Consider the following 21205-nt stretch of genomic DNA (forward strand, 5'->3'; position numbering starts at 1 on the left):
TTCATTTTTCTTTTATGTAATGAACATAACAATCATGACCAAAATCATTTTAGTTTACAAAACAAAAAAAAAGATTGTCTCTGAAAACTGTGACCTTCTCTCATATGAATTTTACCACTACCAAAATAATCATCTTAAAATACTACTTTCTTCATGACTTTAGCCTTCTCTAAATCTTCTACAATTCTACAATACCAACTGAATAAAATCCAAATACCTTAGTTTGGTATTTATCTTAGGAAATTTCCCAGAAGGAGTAGAATGAAATGGAATGAGAAGGTAGGAAAATTAATGTGACAAACAAAAAGGTCTGAATTCAAATGCTACCTCTGAAATTGCTACTTATCCATTCTTGGAGAATGGAATTTACATCAACAAAGACTTATTAGCTCATCATTATTGAATATTTTAGCCCAGGACTAGAAAATGGAAGCTTTCCAGAAATGTAATGAAGTAGTCCTCACTAATGACACAATTAAAGTCACCTTTCAGTTTGCTGGTGGAAATTGGCACTCATTAGAACCTAATAAAGTCAATGCATTCTATTTTTGCTACCAGGCCTAGTTTGTCCTTACAGGTTATTGCTGGTCTCAGCCCAGTGCCCGTTATTTCTCTCTAGAGATCTAGCTCAGGGAATGATCATCCAAACCTTCTGAGTTGCAGATCAAAACAAAAAGTTGGTGAGTTTAGACCTGGGGTCCAACAAAATTTCAAATCTAGTGCCTGTGAGTCCTTCATTGGCACTTTGGAAGAATCCATCTTGGCCGCTTTTGTTTTAGCCAATAAGGCCTTGAAGGACATAAGGCTAATTAATGTAAAATATGAAAAATAGTAAGGTTCTCAGGTCTGCAGTGAGATAGTCCCATGCAGTAATATTACTTCTACCCACCAGTTGTTGTTGAGTCATTCGGTCACGTCTGACTCTGTGATCTTATTTGGTATTTCCTTGGCAAAAATACTGGATTGGTTTGCCATTTCCAGATCATTTTAGAGATGAACAAACAGGATTAAGTGACTTACCCAGGATCACATGGCTAGTAAGTGTTTGAGGCTGGAATTTGAACCCAGAAAGTGAATCTTCTTGACTCTAGGACTGGACTCTATCCATTATACCATACATCTGTCATTTAAGTAGTAAGCATTAGAAGCAGGATTTGAACCCAGAACCCTTGACTCCAGAACCCTTGAAGAAGTATTAAGCTAATACTTCTTTCTACTGTATCATGCAGCCTCTTAAAGTGATTGAAAGTTCTTAGACATTTGCCCAAGGTCATATAGAAAATTAAGTGTCAAAGGCAGAATTTTGATTCAGGTCTTGTAGATTCCAAGTGTCAGTGAATCCATGATGATTCCTCCTATTATTACACCATGCAATTTGAGGGATTATTAGATTTCATGAGTTAATACATACAATCAGTGGGATGGGAGGGGGAAGAAGGAAGAGGGATTCTTTCAAACTTTCATATGCAGATATTTAGAAGATCCAGGATGTCTATTTGGGTGAAAATCAACTTTGGGGATATGGATGAGGATGATTTGGAATTTTAGGTATTATATGGAAATAGGACATGCTTACTTCTGTCTACCTGGTGAGACTGAGGCATAGGTAATTCTTTATTTCATTTGCCATATGCTCATTTGACCCAAATTTAGGAAGAACACACACACACACACACACACACACACACACACACACACACATACACACCCCTTCAGAAAAGGCCATACCTTTCTACATACCATTTTCTTCTCTAGGATCTATATCCAAGACAGTCTTCTGCCTCTCCTTTTGGGGCAAAAGAGTCCAAGAATTACCACTCTCCTTTTCCCAAATAAAATTTAGTGGAAAAAGTATTGACTGAGCTACAAATCATATATAATCGTGTTCTAGGCTTGACTACTCCATAAGCTGACTGTGAGATTCAGGATAAATGGCTTATCCTTTTTTCAATAGCATTTTTTCCCAATTATATATAAAGACATTTTACTTTAATTTTTCAGTTTCAAGTTTTTTATCTTACCCAAAAATAATAAGCAGTTTGACATTTGACACAGATTACATATATACATATATATGAAGTTGTGTAAAATATATTTCCCTATTAGTCATGTTGTAAAAGAAGAAACAGACCAAAAGGAAAAAAAAGGACATGAAAAAATAAAGCAAGTAGAATAATAGCATGCTTCAATCTGCATTCAGATTAATATTTTACTTAACTTCTTTAGACCTTTGTTTTTCATCTGGAAAATGGGGTTTTGGCATTAGAGGTTTGCAAAGTATTTTTCCAGCTCAAATGCCTTGTCAACAGGTAGAAATATTTGCTGAAATCCATTTAAGAAGTGTAGGCACTCATTACTGGGTCTGTATCCCAAGGAAATCATAATGGAGGGACATGTGCAAAAATGTTGGACACCCATCAGTTGGAGAATGGCAGAATGAACACTTTGTGGTATATGAAGTTAATGGAATACTATTGTTTCATAAAAAATTATGAACAAACTGATTATAGAAAGGCCTAGACAGATTTACATAAACTGATACTGAGTTAAACAAGCAGAACCAGGAATACATTGTACACAATAACAGAGAAGGTGTGATGATCAACTATAAAAGGCTTGGTTCTTCTCAGTTGTTCAGTGATCCAAAGGAATCCCAATAGACTTTGAACAGAAAATGCCATCTGCAGAGAGAACAAGAACAAAGGGGACAATATAGATCAACACATGATATATTCACTTCTTTTTTTTTTCTGTTTTTTTCTCTCTCCCATGGTTTTTCCCATTTGCTCTGATTTTCTCTCCCAGTATAATTCGTAAAACAATGTGTATTAAAAACAAATAAACTAAAAATAAAAAAGAAGTACAGGCATTTCACTATTCCATGTAGGAACTGATATAGGGATGTCAAATGTTTACTTTTCTTGGGATTTCATGAATTATTTTTGGTTTATTCATTTATAAGAAATTTGGTACTATATTTATTAAAATGTGGCTCTAAATTCTTTGGATTTGGATTATCATGGGACAAATTAGTGCTCCCTAAAACTCTCTACTGATTACATCTTTGATCTAGGTGTTTACTGGCTGTTGCTAGAAGCTTTCTAAAGGAGGACCTCTACCTTTAGAAAGTCTTCCCTCCGTGGAGTGTAATCATTTTATAGTGGGAAAAGTCTGGAGCTTTAAAGTTTCCACAGAGGAATTAAGAGCAATGAAATACTTTCTGACTACTGAATTCTAACTTATTTGCTTGTATTTAAAGAATATATCTGTGCATGGAATATTTTATAATTCACTTCAGTATGGCATGGAACAGAACTGCAAATATGATGTAAATCATTACAAACTTATTATCTCAAAAATTGATCAGAAGTTCTGTTTTCTACCATTGACCATTACAATTTCTATGTAACTTGCTATAGTCTGCTTGGTTAATACTGTCAACACTAGTATATCGGGCTGGAAAGATCACTGATCTTAGATGAAGGAGGCTTGGGTTTAAATCCTAGTTCTGCCACTGTTAAGAAAAATTCTATATTAATACTATATTTTTCATTTTAAGCACTTCTACCAAAAACAATTTAATTTAAGTTGATCTTAATCTATATCCAAGCCATCTCTAGCTTAGAGAGAGAGATCTTGAAATTGGCATGGTTCTACCATCTTTTAGGATAACTCTCTCCCTCAAGACAATTTGAAGTGACATTTGCAGGAAGCTTGAACAAGGAAAAAATTTTGTTAAAATACTGTTTGGGATTAACATTCCAGAGCAATAATTACTAATAGATTTCTTCCATTCTACTCCCCTGAGGAAGAAAAGATCTGCCTTTCTGAATAGATAAGAATGGGTCATAAACCAGTTATCTCAGGAAATGGAGAAGGAAGAGATCCCAACAACAACAACAGCTAGTGTGTTTGTGGGTGGGGTGGGGGGGTATAAACATATATATGTGCATATATATTTTATTGTGTGTACATGTATGCATATATCTATATATGTATACATATTACATATATGTGTATATTTGCATATATATATCACATTATATTACATTCTTTGGGGTTTACAAAATTCTTTAAGAATTCTTTTTATCTTCTCAACAATTCTATGAAGCACGTATTATCCCCATTTTACAGATGAGAAAACTGAGGCAAATAGAAGTTAATGGGCCTGTCCAGGGTCATATAATTAGTAAGTTTATGTAGTAGGATTTGAACTTAGGTCTTCCTAGTTCCACATCCAGAACCTATTCATTTTGGAACGTTACCTAGTTGCAAATATCTCTTTGTTAAACTTTGTTTTATACCCTTAATCCATTTTCTTAGGGAATAAGCAAAGGGTTTTTAGACCAGAGAAATAGTTTATCAATATTTCTAGTTGCCCTACTAAAAAAGGGGTTTTTAATATGGCCACTGTGTAATTTGGAATAAGTCACTTTAGTTTTTTGAGCCTCAATTTTCTCATGTGGAAGATGAAGATAATATTATCAGTATAGAAAGTAAGATGAGGCACTATGGGACAAAGGGATGGAAAAAAGAAAGGTAGATCCATATATGTTTCTAGCATATCTAGCAGTAATTTGTGTAGAATCAAAGAACTGTCGGAATGCTGAACAAGAATCATATTGTAGTGGAGGAAATCTGAAAGGATTGAGGAAACAAAAGTTTGAGCTTTAAAGCATATCAATTTATTAAACGATTGCATGCCAACTGCAAAGCAAATCAGTACCAGATCTCCTCAGCTTGGCAATGGATCCTGAAAACAGGGAGAAATAGGTAAGCTGGATAGAAAACAGAATGTATAATTTGGTAATCTGATTTCTAATTAGAAGAAAGATTAGGGGCTTTCCAAATCAGGACAGGGAGAAAAAACAGGTTCAATTTTCTGAAATAAGAAAAATGGATGTCCCACTCCCCCTCAGTGTCTGTATTTAATCAAAGGAACATAGAAACAATAACTGACTGATTAGCATAAAGCTAGTTTTCAGGTAAGACATATCGGTGGCTTTAAATATTTAATTGTGAGAAAACTCTTTGTGTCAATCTTTGGAGCTGATTGTGTTTTTGGTCAGCATTACTTAGGTTCTAGTTAAGAGTCTCTAAAATAGGTAGAAGTGGTCCAGCTTCCCAACCATACAAGGGTAGATTCAAACAATTCAATAAAGTTTTGTCACAACTCCCATAACTGAATAAAGTTTTCTCATAAGGCAGAAATTGAATTAGACCTATTTGAATAGAAAAGAAACTGAGCTACCTCCAGAACTGAGTCACAAGATGTCAGTGTGGTTCACTCAATTTCCACAATTCCCTCAATTCTCCTTTTTTTTTTTTTTTTTTTTTGTTTCTGAGAGAGGAGGCACCAATTCTCCCATGGATAACTTATCTATATGTCATATATCTGAAAGATTTTTCATATAGTCATAATGAAGATTATGTAAATTAGGCCACAGATCAAACTACTTAGAAAGCTCACAACAGACTAATTTTGAGAGAGATTTACATGTGACTGAGGTAACCAAGAAAATGCAACAAATATAAACAACACAAAACAAACCCTCAAAATAATACAATGATGATCATCAATATTAAATAATATCAAGTCTTCTTCTAGTTTGGTGACCCACCACCGATGTTCATTTAGTCATTACATTTTGTTGGAATCCCAAATGTCTCCTGTCTGGTCCTATCTTCTATTGAACATTCTATCATAAGTCTCATCCTCAGGGTTATCTTTGAAAGGGGCTCAGCTTCTCTGGGTTCTTAATCACTTGTAGTTATTCCCAAATAATTCTGCTAAAATCTCAGAGTAATAAAAATTAATACAATTTAGTACAATCTCTTAAATTTGGTTCTCCAAACCTGAAACCTCAAATAATTCCAGTTTTTGCATATCATTTGTTGTTTCTATCTTTACTGAAATCCTGTACCTAAAATAAATAAATAAATAAACCTGTACCTAATATAAGAACTTTAAAAAAATAAATAAATGAGAAAATAATTTTGCTTTTATTTTATAATTACTAATACAAGTTTATATGTAAAATCCTTAATCTAATTTTGAGAATTTATTACTCACAGACTCAAAGTCCAAATTTCCCTGCTAGATAATTTTGGAAGTAATCATATACATATGTATATAGTTCTCAGAGAAAGTATCCTGTTGCTTTCTCAATGATTATATTCTATTTAATTAGAAAACTTTTATATTATATCTTTATATAATTACTTTGTTTAATTCTCCTATTAGGAGAATATTATCCCCATATTATAATTTGACCATAAAATTTCTTCATACTTGCATCCTATTATAGTAACTCAGTATCAATTTATTAATTAGTCGATTTAGTATTGTACTTATCAAACTTACTCTCCTGAATATACAATTTGCTATGAAGGAAAAAGAAGGGAAATAGTTATTACAGTGTCAAGACTCATCCCCTTAAGGACACAGACTGTCCTGATAATAGATTATAGTAGGGGAAAAACAATCTTATCTCTGTTTGATTATAGACATGAATCATATCTGACAGTCAATTATGTATTAAAGCTCCAGAGAGTATTAGAGATTCAAGATTAACAAGTTGGGAAATTTTCTGTTCAAAAAGGAAATAGCACAATGGAGAAACTGAGTCAAAAAAGATCCTATCTGGAATTATGGCTTCCCATTATGTTAATTAGAAAACTGATAAGACTGAAAAAGTATAAGAAGGGAGATAAGTTTGAAAAACTAGGTTATAGACAAAATGGTCATAAAAACTTTGACTTTTAAGTCAAGGTATTTAGAGTTTTTTCTGTGGACAATGGCAGGAGTTACTGAAAGTTTTTGAGTGGCAAGTGACATTATCAAAGACATTAGAAAAGCCCTTTATAACCCATTGTTTTCCCAGTATGCCCCTCTCTCTCTCTCTCTCTCTCTCTCTCTCTCTCTCTCTCTCTCTCTCAGAGCTGTTCTACATAACAAATAGTATTTAAGACAAAAAAAAAAAAAAAGAAAAGAAAAATGAGAGAAAAAAATCATCATACTTGATCAATGAGTAGGAAAAAAAAGCTGAAATATGTATAATGTGTAATACTAGTGAACCTACCACCTCTACAAAGGGCTGGAAGGTAGGAATATATTCTCATATCTTTTTTTCCGACAATGCACATTTTCACTTCCTGTCCCTCACATCTGAAATGTTCTCCTTTATTGTCTCTATGTCCTAGGTTCCTTCAAATTTCAGCTAAAATTCTACCTTCTGAAAGAAGCCTTTCCTTAACTCCCTTAAGTCTAGTGCCTTTCCTCTATTGATTTATTTCAATCTGTCCTATCGATATCTTGTTGGTACAACTATTATTAACTTATTAACAATTTATTAATAAGTAACAACTTATTGTTAACTTTACGTATTAGGCTGTGACCTAATGAGAGCAGGGACTATTTTTGCCTTTTTCTGTATACCAAGTACTTAACATACTTCCTGGCTCTTAGAAAGTGCTTAATAAATAGATGCTGTTGGACTTGAATTGAATTTACTCCAGGAGTGAGAGAGAGTGTAACCAGAAAAGCGATGCCAGAATCAGAACTGGGGATGGTGAGTAGTCCAGTTGTCTGTAATATAGGATAGCATGAAATTAGGCTATAAAGCAGATTGCAGCCATATTGGGAGGGCCTTGGATGCTAGGCTAAGAAATATGTAGTCATCCCTTCCAAATTGCAACTTGCTCCATCGTGGTTTTGATACATACACACACACACACACACACACATATACGTATGTGTATATATATATATATATATATATGTATGTATGTATATATATACATATATATGTATATATACATATATGCACATATGTATATATACATATATACATATGTGTATATATATAGTTTCAATATAGCATAAAAATTAAATTGGAACATTTTGAGAGCTTTGCAGAAGCTGCATATGATACTGCAGGCAGAGAAACAGAAAAAGTTTAGAAACTCAGAAATGCACAAAATATACATATGTATTATATAATATTAACATTTTTATCTCTTAATTCCATTAACATGCACAATTTCTTCTCTGTTATGAAGGGAGGGCTAAATTTTTTTACATGTATTTTCCTGGTATCCTGAGATTATGGGAACACTGTGCCCCTAACTCTTACAATGTGGAAGGGATAATCAGATTTTATTTAATTGACAAATATTGATTAAACATCTACTGTGTGCAATAAATTGTGACAGGTGCTACAATATAAAGATAAAAATAATTGGTTTCTTTTTTTTTTCCCCCCTGAGGTTGGGGTTAAGTGACTTGCCCAGGGTCACACAGCTAGGAAATGTTAAGTGTCTGAGACCAGATTTGAACTCGGGTCCTCCTGCAATCAGGGCTGGTGCTCTATCCATTGTGCCACCTAGCTGCCCCAAAATAATTGGTTTCTAACCAACCAACCAACCTAATAGAGAAGATGACATATACGAAAATTGCCAAAATTATCCCCTCCAAAAGACTAGGAAAAGTGCATGAGATTTGAAAATTCATGGGAGGGAGAAATGATTGAGGGAACTAGAAATTGGAGGTAATGGCATTTGAGCTGGCTCTTGAAGGATTGCTAGGGCTTCACTGGATAACTTTTGGAGAAGGATGGAAAGATAGCCTAATCTTAACAAAGGTATAGATGCAGAAATTTCTTCTAGTATAGGTAGAGTTCAAAGTAAAGGAAGCCCAGAGTATAAGAAAGAAACTGAATAAACTTTTTCTGTTTCTTTGCCTGCAGTATCATATGCAGCTTCTGCAAAGCTCTCAAAATGTTCCAATTTATTTTTATGCTATATTGAAACTATATATATATACATATATGTGTATATATATGTGTGTGTGTGTGTGTGTGTGTGTGTGTGTGTGTGATCAAAACCACGATGGAGCAAGTTGCAATTTGGAAGGGATGACTGTACATATTTCTTAGCCTAACATCCAAGGCCCTCCCAATATGGCTGCAATCTGCTTTATAGCCTAATTTCATGCTATCCTATATTACAGACAACTGGACTACTCACCATCCCCAGTTCTGATTCTGGCATCTCTTTTCTGGTTACACTCTCTCTCACTCCTGGAGTAAATTCAATTCAAGTCCAACAGCATTTATTTATTAAGCACTTTCTAAGAGCCAGGAAGTATGTTAAGTACTTGGTATACAGAAAAAGGCAAAAATAGTCCCTGCCCTCATTAGGTCACAGCCTAATACGTAAAGTTAACAATAAGTTGTTACTTATTAATAAATTGTTAATAAGTTAATAATAGTTGTACCAACAAGATATCGATAGGACAGATTGAAATAAATCAATAGAGGAAAGGCACTAGACTTAAGGGAGTTAAGGAAAGGCTTCTTTCAGAAGGTAGAATTTTAGCTGAAATTTGAAGGAACCTAGGACATAGAGACAATAAAGGAGAACATTCCAGATGTGAGGGACAGCAAGTGAAAATGTGCATTGTCGGAAAAAAAGATATGAGAATATATTCCTACCTTCCAGCCCTTTGTAGAGGTGGTAGGTTCACTAGTATTACACATTATACATATTTCAGATTTTTTTTCCTACTTATTGATCAAGTATGATGATTTTTTTCTCTCATTTTTCTTTTCTTTTTTTTTTGTCTTAAATACTATTTGTTATGTAGAACAGCTCTCTGAGAGGGAGAGAGAGAGAGGCTTACTGGGAAAACAATGGGTTATAAAGGGCTTTAAAATGGAGAATTTTTGTATCTGACTCTGAAGGTATAATAATGAGTTAACTGGAGTTTATATTGGATAGGGAAATGACATGGTCTGACCTGCATTTTAGGAAGATCATTTTGATAGCTAAGTGTAGGATGGACTGAAATGAGGAAGACAGGGGATACCATCCAGAATGCTGCAATGGGAGCATGCATGCTCTCCCCTTCAGTTTTTGACTGTTGAAATTCCTCCCTTCTTTCAAGTTCCAAAACATCTTTCATAGTGTCTGATATGATTTCCCCCCTCATCCCCAATGGACATCATTTTTCACTCCTATGAACTCTCATTGAATGTTTTTTGGACTTCTCCTTTATATAAACTACACTTCCCTGATATTCACGTGTGTGTGTGTGTGTGTGTGTGTGTGTGTGTGTGTGTGTGTACATGTTATTTCTTTCAGGGGTAGTCTTATTTTATCAGTAGAGTCAGGGTTCAATACATCTTTTATATTGACTCTAACACTAATTATTGGTGTATATTAAGTCAAGTCCTATGAAGCACTTTGTAATAGATGGGTAGGAATGTCTTAAACATAAACAGTTACACACTAATTGGGGAAGAATAAACTAAACAATAAGGTCTCCCTTTAGGTTCAAGAATGTTTGACAGAAGTTCTGAAAAGGAGAAGGGTCTTAGTAGATCTTGTCCTTGGAGAGATTTCAAGTAAGACTGAAGAGAACGTCAATGTAGTTGTAATTATATACTTTGACTATTAGAATGAAGAGAGAAGTCCTGTTTGAGAGGCATCATACAGAAACAGATCAAACAATTGGGTTGATTAGTGATGGCTTCCAGGAGGTCCAACATACAAGCAGGAAAGAAATTTGCATTTTCTCAATTCAGCCACATTCTGCCATTTTGCCTATTCACTAAATAAGGATCAATAGAATAGAACTCTGATTACTATACTCCCCTCATAGAAGGTAAATACATGAACAGTTTCTAGTGAAATTATAATAAAAAGATGGACTCACGTTTATATAAAACATTATTCCTTATCTGAGCACAAGATGTAGAATCAGAGAACTTTGGTTCATGTCCTATTTCTAATGCTGACTCCCTGTGATCCTGGACAGATCATTCAAACTTGTTGGATTTCAGTTTCCTCATCAGTAAGATGAAGGGATTTAGGCTCAAATAGAAGTGGAGTTCCATTCCAGTTCTATACCTGTGCTCCTTCGACCTCACAACTCTCTTTATTCTTCCATAAAACCTCTCCCAGAGCAAAAAAATCTGCCCATATCCTTCTCTCTCAGGACTTTTGTCAAACATTCTTGAATGTATAAGGACACCTTATAGTTTAGTTTATTGTTTCCCAATTAGTGTGCAACTGGATCATATTTACGTTTAAAACTGTCCTACAGTTATAAAGTCCTACTGTTATAAAGATAGTATAAAACTTATTTGTTTCATAGATAAGGAATTGGTTAAGTGTTTGTTGTGGTGGTGGTGATGTCAGTTTTCAATATGTCTGATTCTTTGTGATCCCATTTGGGGTTTTCTTGGCTTACATGAAGGAGTGGTTTGCCATTTTCTTCTCCAGCTCATTTACAGATGAGGAAACTGAGACAGATGTGGTTAAATGCTTGCTCAGAATCATACAGCTATTAAGTGTCTGAGTCCAGATTTGAAGTCAGGAAAATGAATCTTCCTGACTCCAGACCTGGTACTCAACTACACCACTATAAGTTGGTTAAGTTTCCCTGTCTAATAAGTAAGTGCCAGAACACGGACTCAAACCAAAGTTGATGCCAGATTGAGTGCTCTTTCCAAAACACAATGTTGCTTCTTATTGTCTCCATCCTTCCTGACTTCTCCTCTGAGATGTCTTCCAACTGCCCAAAGAAATATGCTAATTCACTGAGGTTCATTTCTTTTCTTTAAATCATGGGAATTAAGAGGAGTTTTGTTTTGTTTTGAGCCATGGAGCTTAAAGCTGTCATCAGAAGAATCTAGACTTTTTTCTTGCCCTGGCCATGGTTTTGCCAATACCAATTTTGCCAAGTATCAATTTCCCAATAGTGATTTTCTGCTGCCACCTTGTGGACATGAAGATTTTTCTCTCCAAGCACAACACATCTTGTCATCCATCCAAAGCAATTTTTCCAAGTCCAATCAATGCATTGTGTTCTTTGTCCCTACCAATGGCCCCTCTTTTTTTTTTGGAGTACAGGATCCAGAGTCCTCATATAAAACACCCCCTACTTTCTACCAATGATGAGATCCAGACTCTCATTGTTGGTTTCTGACTATGGTCAGATTCTTTCTGTCCAATCAGACAAGTCTCGTGAGTATTTATAAAGCCAGCTTTTGTGTTTTTCTTCTGGTCACTGACCTCCTTCCTCTCTTATTTTGAGGCTGTTGCTTGCTATATGTTTGGTTTCAGACATGATCTCAGAAAAGGATTTGAATGTAATAATCTGGATCATTCACATCTGCTGTCTTCATCTAGTCCGAACCAAGCATCTGCTTTCAAAGAATTTAACTGGGATATTACTTCCCCCTCCCGATTCCATCCCTCTGGCATAGTATTAAACACCTGGGCAGAGTTAAACAATTAATTCCTTTCTCTAAGAGCTTTGAGGGATATGTGTGTGTGTGTGTGTGTGTGTGTGTGTGTGTGTGTGTTGATGAGGGGTTTGATGTTGTTTTGGAGTGGTAGGGACTTTATCAGGAGATCAATCAAATTGTATTTTGATGTTAATTGATATTGATGCATTTTATTATTATAATGCATTCATTTCTAAATCTATCTCTTCACTCTCTGCTACCAGCCCCCCGTCATGCAGCAGTTGCAATAAAATATTAAATGAAGAAGAAAAAAAAGCAGTTTTGGCAAAATCAACCAAAATGTTGATCATGCCTGATAGTACATACAATATTTCACACCTGTAATCCAGAGGAATTTTTTTAGACGACATAGTTCTTTTCTGGCTCTTGCAATTCAGTATGGTGGGTGGTGGGGACACTAAATTAGAGGACAGGAGACATCTAAATCTGCCAAGTAGCCCTGTGACCTTAAGGAAATCACCCAGACTTTTTCAATTCTAAGTCAACATCATAAATCTGTGTAGCCTTGACTCTGTTTGTTTTCCTTAACAAGAAGGGTAATGCAGTGGAAAGAACACTGAATCCTGGCTCAACTGCTTGTGGCATGTGGGACTTCAGAAAAATCATTTAAGCTTTTTGTAAAGGAAGGGAATAAGCATTTAAACAGTACCTATGAAGTACTAGGCATTGGTTATAAATATAATCTTATTTGATCCTCACAATAATTCTGTAAAGTGCTGTAATCCCCATTTTACAGATGAGGAAATTGAGGCAAACAGTTTAAGTGACTTGCCAACCATATATAGCTAATGAGTGTCTGAGGCCAGATTTGACTCAGGTCTTCCTGACTCCAGACCCAGCTCTATCCACTACTTTGTCTTTGAGCCTCAATCCCCTCATAAAATAAAATACCTTTTGGGTCTTGTCCAATTCTAAATCTGTGCTCTTATGATAAATTTTTGTTGCACTGAGATGAGGACTGAATTTGAAATTAAGAGATCTGCGTTCAAACCCTAAGAGAAATCATGTTTCATAGCATGAAAAGCATTATATAGGCTAGTAATGGAGTTAATTTAGGACAAGATGGTTTTTTGAGGTCTCTTCCTATTATGTGTTAGGATGACCCTATTTGTAAACATAAGTGAATTCAGTGTGTTCATATTATGTGACTATGATAGTGCAAAGAGGTTAGGGACCTTTTCCAGAGTCCCATAGCTAGTAGATATCAGGGGCAGCATAGAAACTCTGTCTGTTACTACATATTGCCTCTACTGTTAGATGAGGGTTGAGGGAGGAAGTAAGGAAGTTTAAATTTCTGTCATTCAGGTCAGAAAACTATTGTTTTTTTGGAATATGAAAACTGATTTGGCCACACACACACACACACACACACACACACACACACACACACAATCAAGACGTCTGTCTCTGCTTTAGAAATATATAGAAATGTATTGTGCATCCACCATGGAATTCTCCATGAAAAATGACATTTTTGACATCTTAGCCAGTTGAGAAATTTGCCCAGAAAATTTCAGCACATCATGATGTTTCTAATAATGCCTTTTGTTTTCTAAATAAAGCGTATTCCCTGCCAGTTTTCTATCTTCCACTTGTCAGAGCCAGGATATATATGATATAGAAGGACTTGCCTTTTTTTTTTCCTTTTTACCTGGGAGCAGATTTAAAGATAGAAAAAAATTATCTGTCTCTCACATGTAATAATCCCACAAATAAATGCAGCCATGTCTGACTGGGGCCAAGATCCCCTGCTGGTGGCTGGCATGCCATCAAGGGCTAAAGCTGTGGGCCAGGTGGTGGAGGAGTCTGGTTTGGCAGGAATCAAGCTCAAGCTATGGCTGTTGGCCTTGTATCTAACAGTGATTTGGTCAATGGGATCTTCTCAAGAAAAAGTTATAGATTTGAAAGGACAGATTATCTGGTCCTCCTTCTGTCAAAGGAACATAATGGACAACAGCCAGGTAGCAGGCATTTAATAAACATTTACTATGGATCAATCACTACTTTAAGTACAGGAGGACACAAATATAAGCAAAAAGAAAGAAAGTCCCTAACCTTAAGCGGCTTACATTCTAATGGATGAGAAACAACATAAAAATAAATGGAACTGAAAAACTGGGAGGGGAATATCTATGGGGAATTGGTAATTAAGTCCAAAGAATGAAGAATGGCTAGCCTTGGACCCACCCAAAATGGAAACCCTAAGAGAAACTTGTAAGGGGCCTTTAAATGGGTGCCACAGCAAATCGGGAGATTGAGTGGTCCGGAAGTAATTTCTGTGGATATTAGGACTGCCCTTGGACGGGATCCTGGCCATATTGAGATAGTTTCGTAATGGGTGACTCTCTCGCTGATTGGCTGTGTGTGTGACCTCACAGGCCCTATCTAAGCCCACTGCAGGCAGCAGTCATTCTCTTTAACCTGGCGTTCTTCACCCTGGCTTCCTAGCCTGGGTGGCCAAGCCAAGATGGATAGCCAAAAGAGGTAAGGGTTTTGGTAGTGAACACGTGGGTCTTCTGATCAGGTGTTCACTCGGGAACCAACAAGTCAGGGCATCAGTTAGGGCATTATGTGAGTAGGTATAATAAAGGCTTTTAAGATTACACGTGGCTGTTCTTGAGTGCGCTACCGGTTATTAAGCTAGTAATTGTAACTGCCAGGAGAGCACGTTACAGAAACTCACCAAAGAGAAAATGGGACTAGAGTGTTATGGACCAGTACTGCTGTCTTCCTCCCCGTGCTGGGTGGGCATGGACAAGCCCCACTTTATTCTGGGGTTCAGAGGCTCACTGTTTGCATATGGTATTGGCCTTGGATGTCTCATAAGTAATCTGCTGATCCACTGGCTTTTGAACCAGAACAGATTAGCTAACACTGCTGTATTTTGGCTAAGAGCTTCCCAGGCAATTACCTGGCCCTGGACCTGGGTCTCTGCACTGTACCTGTACTTGGCTGCCTCCTCCCAAACCTGATTGAAACAGACCTTTTCTGAATTCCTCCCTCTACACTAGAGGATACTCCATGGTAAGAAGACTCCAGATACTAATGAGTTTTGAAGGAAGAAGGCAACTAAGACTTGGTTATAAAGTTTAAAGAGTAAGAAAGGGAGTAAAGATTGACCTGACCTGAGTCCCCTCTCCAAAAGAGAAACCCTGGAAAATATTCACTATTAGGAGAAGGGAGTCAGAGAGATGTTCTAATGTGAGAAGACCCCAGGTTCTGAGGGATGGAGCTCCTGGAAAGTGGAAAATGCTGAGTAAAGAGAAATAGCTACGGTCAAGAACACTCTTTAAACTATATAGAAAGTCTTTTTTGGCTTTGTGACAGCTGCTTCCTTACAGCAAAGTCAAAGTCTAGCCTGCCTCCATCCCTCCACCCCCATCCCAATAAATGCTGCCCTAACTAATCTCAAGCCTCTTTCCTTCAGAGGGATTTTGGGTGTTCTTACTGTCAAAGACCAGGATACTCAATAGCTCAGCCTGCACTGAGAACTAAATAGAAAGTTTAGAAAATCCTAAGGCTGCATTGTTAAAAAGCCATTTTTTCCAACCCCTTGCTCAGCATAGGATACAGAGAAAAACCCATCTTGTTTTTTAAACTCTCCAGAGAAGGCGGTTGCACAATTTCCTTAAAAAGCTATATTTTGATGCAACATGATTTTTGCCTTCAGGAATCTTTTTTTTATAATTCATTTAAAATCTATTTAGAATTCATTTTTTCTTCTTTTCTCACCACAGTAGAAATTTAGAATTGATGCTCATTGTCCTACACACACTTAAAAATCATCCAATTCCTCCAAAATTTCTTCTTTTCTAAATTTCCTTCATTTTAATATAAGCTCCTAAAGGCACTTCACTGCCTTGCTTCCTTGTATTTGTATTCTCAGCACTTAGCATAATGCCTAGCACATAATAAATGCTTTATATATCATCTATATATCTATCTGAAGAATATCTCTTCAGATACCTACTAGCAGTAGGAACCTAGGTAAATCACTTAAAATGCCTTTGCCTCTGTTTTGTTATCGTGGAGTTGTTTTTAGTCCTGTCTGACTCTTCATGGCCCTTTTTTGAGGTTTTCTTGGCAAAGATCCTAAAGTGCTTTACCATTTCCTCTTCCAATACATTTTACAAATAAGGAAACAGAGGCAAAAAAGATTAAGTAATCATATAGCTGGGAAGTCTCTGAGGGCAGATTTAAACTCAGGAAGATAAATTTCCCTGACTCCAGGTCCAGCATTCTGTGCACTATGGCACTGCCTAACTGTCCAGTTTACTCATCTGTAAAGTAAGGAAAACTGAACTCAACAGATACTGAAGTTCCTTTCAGCTAAAAATCTATCATCTTATGAATCCCAGTTCCTACCCTTCCACTTGGGCTTTATTTTTCAGCTCTTTAATCTTCTCTGTGGTTCCTTCTCTGAACTTTATCCACATGTTCTCCTCGTCTTTTATCAGATCATAGACCAAGAATTGGAAGAAACCATAGAGACCACCAAGACCAACCTCCTCAATGGCAGTGTCTTGCTCAGAGTCATACAACTAGTATATGGAAGGGGATTTGAATCCAAGTATTTTATCCTTTCCATATCACATCACTTCTCAAATGGTGGTGGCCAAAACTAGACACAATTCTTTAGAAAAATCTAAACACTCCTAATTTGGTCTGTATTAGAAAACTAGGAATTTGTTCACCTAGAGGCAAGTTATAGAAGCTTCCTGAAATTCCATCTTCATCCCACCTCTTACCTGGTTTCCTTTGGAAGGCCCTCCCTTGATAAGATGGAAACCAGATAAGATACTTCTCTAGAGTTTATCCTAGTAAATAGAATTTCAAGAATTATCCAGGTATAAAGGAAGAGTAGCACCTTTTCTCCTCTCCAGAGGTGATCAGAGGATAGTGATAAGTTTGTGTTCCCTAAGGAATTATGTAAAAATCCCAGATCCTCCCCTCCCCCCAAATAACTTTATTCTGAAATGGACATTTTGGCCAAAGAACTCCAACCTTTGATTAAGATCATCTCCTGGTTGGTATTTGGGGAAGAAACAGGATATACAAAGAGAGATCAAATAAAACCACAAAGAAAGAGAAGATATGCTCCAGATATCACCTTCTGTTCTTTCAAGTTTTGATCTATTGGTCTTCTAAAATATTTTCACTAGTGAACTTAAAGACTGACCAAGAAAATACAAACAAACAAACAAACAAAGCACTTACTAGTGAAGTCAAATTTATATATTTCTATTAAGAAAAGTTCCATTTCTCAGAGGAAAGAAGTTTACCAAGGCCATAAATAAGTTAATTTTCCTATCCTTTCACTCACCTATACATGGCAGAGTCTAATGGCCTCCCCCAGTAATTTATTCAATTACTGATGACTGAATCAAAGAATATGGTAAATCACAACAATCACTGTTCTTTTGTAAGAGCAGTAATCATTGTAGTCGTTCCTTCTGTTGAAAAGGAACTATGACCAAGAGCCAAGTGTAATTCACCCAGTCAAACTATATTCCTGTTTATGGAGGACAGTGTCCATACCTGCTGGTTATTGATTTTGGTGAATTTAGTGCAAAGTCCAGGACATTTACTTTCACAGAAATCCCAATTTGTTTTTTTATAGCCAGCAATAAGGAAACATATAAGGAGACTATAAATTGCAGAGCAGGTGCTGATCTGTCTTAGTGGAAGGAATTTCCCTTATAAGAAATTCCCTAGAAAAGTGAAATGACAAATCCAGTTTTTAAAAAACGTTTCCTAGAGTTTTCTGAAACATATCTACATCTTCTCCAGTTTCATCCATGCATGAGAAAGTGTATGTTGTTTTTACTTTTGTTTTCTTCACCAGAAATAATGGTGGATAGAAGGGTAGGAGCAGATAAATGGACAGAAAAATAGTAGAATAAAAGGAAATGAAAGATAAAGAATAGGTGGTGAAACTATAATAAAATGTGAAAAAACATTCTCAACCCAGTCTTCAAAATCACCAGCATATTGTATCATCTCTACTTACCCTTCCCTGAATTGTCTCTCAAGGCATCGTTACCACCACTAATAGTGAAGGAGGGAAGGTTGGGGGAAGAGTAGTCTTTCTGTCACTATTTTAAAAAGTAAAATCCAAGAAATGAAGTTTTGTTTATTCAATGAAAAAGTCCCAGGGATAAGTAGGTACCAGGTCAGATCACAATGGCCCTGGCTGTTACTTTCCCCATAGCTACTTAGAATATCTTCAGGAAACCTGCTATATATTATATATATGTATATATATAAATATATATGTATATATATATATATATATATAAATATATATGTATATATATATATATATATATATATATATATATATATATATATATATATATATATATATATATATATATATATATATATATATATATATATATATATATATATAAAACCAAGTTCACACTTGTCAGACAAAGGAGCTAATAATAAGAAAGAGAGAGAGAGACTGACAGAGAGAATGATAGAGAGAAATGGAGAAAAACAGAGACAGAAAGATGAGGGAGGAAAAGAAGAAGAGAGAGAAGGGGAAGGAAAAGGATGGATAAAGGAAGAGAAGGAGGGGAAGAAGGGAGAGAAGAAAGAGAGAGTATTAGAAATGTGGGAAAAGCCAATGCTGCTACTTAAACACAATGTGCCATCAATTGGGGTGGGAGTGGGAAATTAATGTTCAAAAGATTCCAATAGATTAGAACATGATAGAAACAAGGGAATTTTCAGTAAGAAAAGGAATGTTTAGTCCTCTTCCACACTTTTGTTTATTGGTAGTTGTTAGAAGATAGAAAAGGTTCATTACCATACGTAAAATGCTGCAGTAGTCAGCCCCAGCTGCCTAGAAACCAGCCAACAGCAGGAGACTCCACACCACCAGATCTATCTGTCTGTAGGAGCCTTGCTTTATGCATTTCTCTTAAGTACAAGGAACTGTGTTTAACTTAGCTCTGCTTACCTCATGTGCACAGAACTCTCAAAGAGACTTTCCCTTCTGTGAAAGACCTTTCTAAAACTGCACTGTTTCTGATGACTGGCCTCTACCACAAAGAGTTGGAAAGTATCCCACTTTCTCCAGCTGCAAGTGTTCCCTGAAGGAAAGGGAGATGAATTCTTTAGTGGGTTGCCACTATTTTAAGCCTGTCATAGGTGTCAAATCTCCTGCAAATTGTCCTCCTCAAAGACTGTCTTTGCTTTTTTAAATGAAAATGCAGATTCCTGGGAAATCAGGACAGTGGAATCTTCCTTAGAATCCCATGGATACCAAACAATCAGTATGTTTGTTTGCCTTTAAACACTGAATAGAAAAATCGAGTTCCAGAATGTTCAGGAAATTTTATGCAAGCCTTTGTTACTATTAGAATGTCAAAAAAATAAATAAATAAATAAATAAAGGAACAGTCTTTAACATTTTCTCAGTAGTATAAAACAAGATATTTCTTGTATTGGGGAAGTATTGTGTTACATTCCCTATCCTACCATCATTTGCCTAGTAATTTTTATACCAGATGTAAATTCTGTATTGGTTATTTTGTTAACCCTTGAAAGAGATTTGCTGAAAAGCTTCTTAAAAAAAAAAAGTTAAAAATCTCTTACTTCTTCTCCTTTATTTACTATGTACAACACACAAGAGACAATGCCTTCATCTACTGTTATGTTAATAACCCAAACCCTGGAGAGCTCTGCCAAGTCCTAAGGGTAACTATGAACAAATCTTTTCACTTTTTTGAGACTGATTCCTCAAGATTAAATGGAGATAACATCACTTGTGCTTTCCCAACCCCACCAACTGCTAGGTGGAAAGCTGCCTTGTAAACATTAAAGTGTTAAAGTTTATAAACATGTTCTTTTTTCCAAGGGGGAAAAAAAAGACTAAATTATTAAACCAATGTTTAAAAAAAAACAACATTTTTGCTGACAGAAGACAACTTCAGAATCCTGGCATCATCTCTTGATCCTACTCCTAGGAAGAAATTTCTTTATACTGTCTTCTGAAGAACACTAATTATTCAAACTTCTAACACTCAAAAAGCAAACTTTAAGTCACTTTATTTTTTCAATTATTTTCCATGTAAGCAATCTCTTCATTTTTGGACTTGGTGCTGACATTACTAATCTCTTCATTAAAAAAAAAAAAAAAAAAAAAAAAAAAGGAGATAAAAAATAGCATGATCTTGTGACTTGTTTCATGCATTTCTCTAGTTCCCCCTATTCTCTCCTCAGAAGTTCCCATTTTTTTCCATCATAAGAGATCCTGTTACATATCCTCCACATTCCACACTACTGCCAACTCCTAAACTGCAGGAATCAACTTACTTTGTGGTTTGACTAAAAAGTTCTTTTTTGTTGCTGGTTACTAGGTTGCTTGCAAGTAGTAAAAGGATTAACATCACCTTTAGCCATAGGTTCAGTTGACAAAGTTCAAAGAAGAAAGTTTTTTATTGATGGCACATTTTCTAGGACTATGACTTCCCAATAATGCCGTTCCTACCCACATTGAGGATAAGCAGATAGCACAGTGAATAAAGTGCTATGTCTGTAGTCAGAGAGACCAAAGTTCAAATCTGACCTCAGACACTTCCTATCTATGTGATCCTGGGCAAGTCACTTAACTCTTGTTTTGCCTCAGTTTCCTCATCTGTAAAATGAGCTGGAGAAGGCAAAATGAGGGTTTTAATAGCACTTACCATCCAGGACTTTGTGAGGATTAAATAAGATAATAAATATAAATCACTTACCACAGTGCTTGGCACATGGTAGATACTAAATAAACATTTGTCTTTTTCCTTTCTCTTGAATGATTAGTGTATTTGTGAATATGCCGAAGAAAAGTGTACATGCTGTAGCAATCAGATACTTTCTGGCTCACACAACCTTCT

At 35.9% G+C, this 21205-nt stretch overlaps 1 protein-coding gene across 1 annotated transcript in view; it reads left to right on the forward strand.

Moving 5' to 3' along the window:
* Positions 1–21205, forward strand: part of SV2C (synaptic vesicle glycoprotein 2C) — a 247113-nt gene that overhangs the window by 217713 nt on the left and 8195 nt on the right. The window lies entirely within an intron of this gene.

The sequence above is a fragment of the Sminthopsis crassicaudata genome, chromosome 1 (genome assembly GCF_048593235.1).
Source record: "Sminthopsis crassicaudata isolate SCR6 chromosome 1, ASM4859323v1, whole genome shotgun sequence".
NCBI classification, from domain to species: domain Eukaryota; kingdom Metazoa; phylum Chordata; class Mammalia; order Dasyuromorphia; family Dasyuridae; genus Sminthopsis; species Sminthopsis crassicaudata.